This window comes from Mustela nigripes, chromosome 9 (assembly GCF_022355385.1).
Source record: "Mustela nigripes isolate SB6536 chromosome 9, MUSNIG.SB6536, whole genome shotgun sequence".
NCBI lineage: Eukaryota > Metazoa > Chordata > Mammalia > Carnivora > Mustelidae > Mustela > Mustela nigripes.
The window spans coordinates 88,441,711-88,449,539 of NC_081565.1; the positions used below are offsets into that span (position 1 = coordinate 88,441,711).

Consider the following 7,829-nt stretch of genomic DNA (forward strand, 5'->3'; position numbering starts at 1 on the left):
TGTGATGTGATGTGATGTGATGTGATGTGATGTGATGTGATGTGGTGTGGTGTGGTGTGATGACTAGGGGGCTCCGCCCGCAGCCTGCAGCCCCGCGCTGGGCTCGAACTCTCGGGCTGAGATCCAGACCTGAGCCGAACTCCAGAGTCCCACCCCTAACTGAGCCGCCCAAGCGCCCCTTGGCAGTTTTATTTTGAAAGTTAACAAGTTTTTCCTCTAATTATTATTTTTTTATGAACTTCAGTATCTTCTTAAAAAGAACAATGCCAGTACGTTTGGCATTGTTTATTTTTTAGGAAGTTCGTTCAGTCTGCAGTGATTTAAGGGTAAACGCGGCTCAATCTGCGGATGGAGGACAATCACACATCCAGGTCGGCATTTCTTTATTATTAAACAAGAAACACAAGGGCCCTATAAATTAAAAGGATGCTCTGCTCACCGACCACCCTTCTCTTGTACGGGAAGGTCTGTTTGATTTTACTGCCCGATTCTTCCCAATTTCCGCAAAAGCCTCAATCAGTGCCTGGAATTGAGGCGCGCAGGGTGTGCCGCGGGCGGCTGCCACACGGGGTCGCCCGCGGCCCAGGCGCGTCGAGAGGCGTCAGCGCAGGCGCGCCGTGCGCCGAGGCACTGTGGGGATCGGAGCTCTTCGCCCGGGGCACTGTGGGTCCCGCGGGCCCGCGCCGCGGGGCAGTCTGGGTAGGGCCGTCGCGTGCCGGCCGGCGTCGCTGGCCCGTGGCGGCCGTCCTGAAGCGCTGGCGGTAAGCGAGTCAGCCGCGCGAGGTGCGGAGCGCCGCGGGAGGGCGGGCGGCCCCCTGGGGGCGGCTGCGGGCGGGAGCTCGGGCGCGCGCAGTGCGCGGGTCGGGGGCCGCGGCGGGCGCGTGGGGCGGCGGGCGCGTGGGGCGGCGCAGCCCACCGCGGTGATGCCCGTGGCCTTTGGCCCCCTGCGCCCAGGTCTTGGCGGGGAAGATCGGCCTGGGGCGCACGCCCAGCTTTGCCTCGGTGTTGGCGGCAGCGGGGGCAAGAGACTCGCGTCAGCGGCCTCGGCCCCGGACCCCTGAGGGCGCCGGAAGGGTCCCGCGGGGTCCGGGCCGCGGGTGGCGGGCTGCTTCCCGCTGTTGTCTGCGGCCCCTCGGGCAGGCTGGGGCGGCGCAAGTGGACGGGGGCCCGCGGGCCACGGCCCTTTCCCGCAGCCCTGGCGCGGCTCGCCCCCGGGATTACGGGACGTGGGAGACGCAGAAGTCGCTGTGAAGCCCGTGGGTTCATCGCTCGGATCAGCGGCTCGAGAGCCCTGCCCTTGCTCCGTCAGTCTGCAGCCCCGAGCGTGCGCCTCTTTGGGCGGTGCCTCCGTCCAGGGGCTGTGCCAGGCTGGCCATTGGAGCCCCCAGCTGTCCCGTGGGGAGAGTTCAAATCCAGGGCGGCCTCTTTCACCGACTCCTGAGCAAGGCCGGAACCGCCCGGAGCTGCTGTGAGTGTGCAAAGAGTTAAAACGTGGGTCTGACACACGCCAGGTGATTGATAGCGTTCCTGTGTGTTTTCGCGGAGCCCCGTGCGCACGTAGCGGATCAGTACACGGGGATCAGCGGGAATGCAGAGCGGGTCTGCGCTAAAACCCGCCCCCTCTCTCCCCGAGCCCGTCCGTCCCTTCCCTGCCTGCTGCTGAAGCTTCTGGAAAGTGGACCCCGCGCGGGCTTGGCAGTTTAGCCTCTCTCCGGGCGGGGAGAGCCTCCTGTCGTGGGGACCGCGTCGGGTGTGGCCAGGCGGGCCCAGGAGCGATCCGCGCTCCCCACCGCATCGGGGGTAATTAATTGCCTGTTAGGGAGGGGAGAATTCCTGAGGGCCTGGCGGTCCATCTCAGCGGGCGCCACTAACTTGTGTTCTTGTAGGGCCACCTTTGCCGTGTGTGTGATATTCCCCGCGGGGCTCAGTGCTGCAGGCGGGTTCCCAAGCAGCCTGGCCTGCGCTTGACGCATTCCTGGGGCACGAGTCTCTGCCTTCATTCAGGAGCTTTTCAGCATCTCCATACATTCCCTCTGCTGTATGCTCAGGGCCTTGGCTGTGCTAGCAAAACAGAGACGGGGAGAGATGCTGTTTTGAGAACAGTAGTCTTGTATTGGCCATCCTGCACATTAGGTGGGAGAATTTTCATTGTGTAGAACGGTAAATGGGGCAGTAGAGGATTAAATAACTTTTACCTTGGAGGTAGCTGTTCTTCACTTCCAAAGTTAACGTTTAAAAAGAAGTGCTCTATTTTTAAAGATTTTATTTTTATTTATTTGACAGAACACAAGTAGATGGAGAGGCAGGCAGAGAGAGAGGGAAGCAGGCTCCCTGCTGAGCAGAGAGCCCGATGCGGGGCTCGATCCCAGGACCCTGAGATCATGACCTGAGCTGAAGGCAGCGGCTTAACCCACTGAGCCTCCCAGGCGCCTGAGGTGCTCTATTTTTAAAGACTGTCTCATACCTCTAATGCTGATTAAAAACATTCATTCATTTTCTTCTGATCCTGGTTCTCCGCCCCTGTGGACATTAACAGGAATCAGGCCACCCCATGTTTGCAGTCCACATATTCCCAGCCTTTTAAAGTTTCATCTACTTTCCTTATTTTTTTGGAGTGTGAAGGGAGATGGAATTATTAAATTTAAAATTTATTATGGAAATTTTACAAACAGCCAAAGGTAGCAAGAATATTGAAAGAGCATCTCTGCACCCCTCATTGGCTTCAGCAGTTGTCGCCATTCTGCTCTTCTTCCTTTTTGGTTTTCTCTGATGAAGTATTTTGCACAAATCCCAGATATCATTTTAACTGTGAATACTTCAATATGCAACTCTTATAAATAAGGAGTTTTATAAAAATTTACTAAAGTGTAGCTAACAGTTTTATTACTTTGTGTACAACATATTCACTCAACAACTCAATGCATTACTCATGCTCACCATGATAAGCGTTGTTATTATCTATCATTATACAATGTTATTACAGTATTACTGACTATTCCTTATGCTGTACTTTTCAGCTCTGTGACTTACTCATTTTATAACTGGAAGTTTGTACCTCTTAATTCCCTTTTTCTCTTTTGCCCATATCCCCACCACCTCCCTTCTGGCAACCACCATTTTGTTCTGTTTATGAGTCTGTTTTTTGTGTTTTGGTTTGTTTGTTTTGTTTGTTCTTCATCCATTCATCTATTGATGGACACTCAAGTTACTTCCATGTCTTGGCTATTGTAGATAAAGCTGTAATAAACATAGGGATGCATGTATCTTTTTGAATTAGTGTTTTCATCATCTTTGTGTAAATACCCAGTCGTAAATTACTGGATCACATGGTAGGTTTATTTTTAAGTTTTCTAGAAAACTCCATACTGTTTTACACAGTGGTTGTACCAGTGTATCTACTTATATCCCCACCAACAGTGTGTGAAGTTTCATTTTTCATCATATCCTTGACAACCCTTGTTATTTCTTGTCTTTTTAATACTAGCCATTCTGAATGGTGTGAGGTGATATTTCATTGTAGTTTTAATATGCATTTCCCTGATGAGTGATGTTGAGCATCTTTTCATGTGTCTGTTGGCCATCTGTATTCTTTGGAATAAGGTCAGTTCAGGTCCTCTTCCAGTTAAATGTTTTTTGGTGTTGAGTTGTATAAGTTCTTTATGTATTTTGGATATTAGCCACTTATTGGATATATCATTTGCAAATTTCTTCTCTCCATTCAGTAAAAGTTGTCTTTTTGTTTTGTTGATGGTTTCCTTTACTGTGCAGAAGCTTTTTATTTTAATGTGGTCCAAATAGTTTGTTATTGCTTTTGTTTTTCTTGCCTGAGGAGGCACATTTATTTATTTTAAGATTTTGTTAGAGAAAGAGAGTGAGAGAGAGCATGTGCGTGTGCACACAACCAGGGAAGAGTGGTAGGCAGAGGGAGAAGAAGGGTCACTGCTGAGCAAAGAGCCCAAGGTGGGACTTGATCCCAGGATCCTGGGATCATGACCTGTGCCAAAGGCAGATGCTTAATCGACTGAGCCACCCAGTCCTCCCTGAGGAGGCATATTTAGGAAAATACTGACAGCTGATGTCAAAAGAAATTACTGACTCTGTTTTCAGTATAGTACAGCATAAAGAATATGAAAATATGTACAGCATAGGAATTTTATGGCTTCAAGTTTCACATTTAGGTGTTTAATCCATTTTGAGGGCCTTTCTCTTTTTAAAATTTCAATACAATTAACATTAGTGTTATACTAGTTTCAGGTGTATATATAGTGGTTCAGCAATTCTCAGTGTTATTCAGTGCTTATCAGGATAAATGTATTGTTAATCCTCTTCACCTGTTTAACCCATCTCCCTATCCGCTTCTCTGGTAATCATCAGTTTGTTCTCTATAGTTAAGAGTTTGCCTTTTGGTCTCTTTTTTCATTTGTTTGGTTGTTTCTTAAATTCCACATACAAGTGAAATCCTACGGTATAAGTCTTTTTCTGACTGGCTTATTTCACTTAGCGGTATACCCTTTAGATCCATTCATGTTGTAAATGACAATATTTCATTCTTCTTTATGGTCGAGTAATTCCGTGTGTGTGTGTCACATCTTCTTTATTCATCTATTCATCTGTCATTGGATAATTAGGTTGCTTCCACATTTTTGCTTTTGTAAGTAATGCTGCAGTAAACATAGGTGTACATATATCTGTTTAAGTTATTGTTTTCATATTCTTTGGGTAAATACCCAATAGTGAAATTACTGCATCATCTGTTCTGTTTTCATTTTATTTCTTTGAGGGATCTCCATATTGTTTCCCACAGTGGCTGCACCAGTTTGCGTTCCCACTAACAGTACAAGAGGGTTCCCTTTTTCTCCACATCCTCCTCAGCACTTGTTGTTTCCTGTATTTTTTGTGTTAGCCATTCTGACAGGTGTGAGGTGGTATTTTGCTGTTGTTGTTTTTGTTTTTAATATTTTATTTATTTACTTGACACACAGAAAAAGAGAGATCAGAAGTAGGCAGGCAGAGAGAAAGGGGGAAGCAGGCTCCCTCCTCAGCGGGGAGCCAGATGTGGGGCTTGATCCCAGGACCCTGAGGTCATGACCCGAGCTGAACGCAGAGGCTTAACCCACTGAGCCACCCAGGCGTCTCTCATTGTGGTTTTGATTTGCATTTCCCTGATGATCCGTGATGTTGAGCATCTTTTCATGTGTTGTCTTCTTTGGAGAAATGTCTGGTCTTGTCTTCTATTCGTAATTGGATTATTTGAGAGGTTTTTGGTAGTGTTGTATAAGTTATATATTTTACCTACTAACCCTTCATTGCCTATGTCCCTTGCCAATATATATTTCCATGCAGTGGATTGTCTTTTAGATTTGTTGGTTGTTTTCTTTGCTGTGCAGAGCTTTTTATTTTTATATAGTCCTAATAGTTTATTTCTGCTTTTGTTTCCTTTGCCTTAGGAGACGGGATCTAGAAAAATGTTGCTATTGCTGATGTCAGAGAAATTACTGCCTGTGCTCTTTTAACAGGACTTTTTTGGGTTTCAGGTCTCGTATTTAGGTTCTTAATCCATTTTGAATTTATTTTTTTGTGTATGGTGGAAGAAGTCGTCCTGTTTCATTCTTTCATATGTAGCTGTTGTCTTCCCAGCACCGTTTGTTGAAGAGACTTTTTCCCATTGGATATTATTTCCTGCTTTGTCGAAGATTAATTGACCATCAGTCAAGGGTTTATTTTTGTGTGTTCTTTTCTGCTGTTCAGATCTATGTGTCTGCCTTTTGTGCCAGTACAGTGCTACTTATTTATTTATTTATTTGATAGAGAGAGAGAGATATCACAAGTAGGTGGAGAGGCAGGTAGAGAGAGAGGAGGAAGCCGGCTCCCTGCTGAGTAGAGAGCCCGATGTGGGGCTTGATCCCAGGACCTTGGGATCATGACCTGAGCCATCCAGGCACCCCTACCGTGCTGTTCTGATTATTACAGCTTTGTAGTAGGCTATTGGTGTTTTTGTAGGGATTGCATTAAATCTGTAAATTCCTTTGGGTAGTATGGACATTTTAACAATAAATGTTCTTCTGAACAATGAGCATGGAATATCTTCCCATTTTTTTGCATCATCTCCAGTTTCTTTCATTAGTGTTTTATGGTTTTCGAAGAACAGGTGTTTTACCCCTTGGTTTAGTTTATTCCTTGGTTTTATTAATTTTTAGGCAATTGTAAATGGGATTGTTTTCTTAATTTCTGTTTCTGCTACTTTGTTATTAGCGTGTAGAAATGCAATGGATTTCTGTATATTGATTTTATATCCTGTGACCATACTGCATTCATTTATCAGTACTATAAGTTTTTTGTTTTTTGTTTTGTTGTTTTGGTGGAGTCTTTAGGGTTTTCTTTATATAGCCTCATGTCATCTGCAAGTTGTGCAAGTTTTACGTCTTCCTTACCAATTTGGGTGCCTATTATTTCTTGTCTGGTGGCTAGGACTTCCAGTATCATGTTGAATAAAAGTGATGAGGATGATCATTTATATTTTTGATCTTAGGGGGAAAGCTTTCAGTTTTTCACCATTAAGTATGATGTTAGCTGTGGGTTTTTCATATATGGCTTTTATTATGTTGAGGTATGTTCCCTCTAAAACTGCATTGATCAAGGTTTTTTATCATGAATGGATGTCATTCTTTGTTAAATGCTTTATTTCCATCTATTGAAATGAACATGGTTTTTGTGCTTTCTCTTATTGATGGGATATATTATGTTGAATGATTTGCAAATACTGAACCATCTTTGCAGCCCAGGAATAAATCCCACTTCATTGTTGTGAATGATTTTTATAAATGTATTGTTGGATTTGGTTTGCTAATAGATTTTTTACAAAGCAGCAGAAATCATGACTGATGATCTGGTATGATAATAGATGCTGTCTAAGAGCCCAGAAAAAGACCCATATAAATATAGTTAACTGATTTTTGTCAAAGAAACAAAGACAGCACAATGAAGCAAATACTGTATTTTATTGAGGGTTTTTGCATCTATGTTCATTAGAAATACTGGTAGTCCCCCCCCTTTTTTTGTGGTGTCTTTATCTGGTTTTGGTATCAGGGTAATCTTGCACTCATAAATGAATTTGGAAGCTTCCTTCCTCTATTATTTTTTGGAATAGTTTGAGAAGAATACTCTCCTTTATTATTTTATTTTTTTCATATATGAGCTATTTATTGGGTAGAAAATCCAAAAGAGTTGACAAAAGCACTTATGAAAATCATAATTTAGCAAATTTGCAAGACAAAATTTTAATATACAAAATGCAACCCTGCCCTATGCCATCAGTGAACAGTGTAATATGAAATGGAAAACACAATATCATTTACATTAGCCCAATGGAAAAAAAAGAAAAAGGAAAATTGTTAGGTACAAATGTAATAAGATATGTACCAGATCTTCTACATAAAATGCTAAAAAATTCAAATGAATACAGTTATAACCAAATAAATGATTTGGATGTTACATACTCATGGATAGAAAAACTTAATGTTGTGAAGATGTTGGTTCTACTTATTTCAACTTAGAGATTTAATGAAATGCCAAACAAAATGCCACCAAGTTATTTTGTGGATGCCAACAAAGTGATTATAAAACTTATGTGGGAGAAAAAAGACCTAGATAGCCAACACTATATTGAAAAGGAGGAAAGTTGAAAGATGGATGATCTCCAAATTCAAGATTTTTTACAAAGCTGCAGAAATCATGACTGATGGTCTGATGTGACAGTAGATGCTGTCTAAGAGCCCAGAAAAAGACCCATATAAATATAGTTAACTGATTTTTGTCAAAGAAACAAAGAC

At 43.8% G+C, this 7,829-nt stretch overlaps 1 protein-coding gene across 6 annotated transcripts in view; it reads left to right on the forward strand.

Annotated features, from left to right (window-relative positions):
- The first annotated feature begins 625 nt into the window (after positions 1–625).
- Positions 626–7,829, forward strand: part of ZNF169 (zinc finger protein 169) — a 60,585-nt gene continuing 53,381 nt past the window's right edge. Inside the window, exon 1 of one of the 6 annotated variants that reach the window (XM_059412071.1) lies at positions 626–761. The gene's annotated coding sequence lies outside the window, so the exon portion shown is untranslated. Of the gene's footprint in view, positions 784–1,383; positions 1,469–2,338; positions 2,436–7,829 lie in introns of those variants that run through there. The other 5 variants (XM_059412064.1, XM_059412065.1, XM_059412069.1 and 2 more) reach the window with 5 other exon arrangements.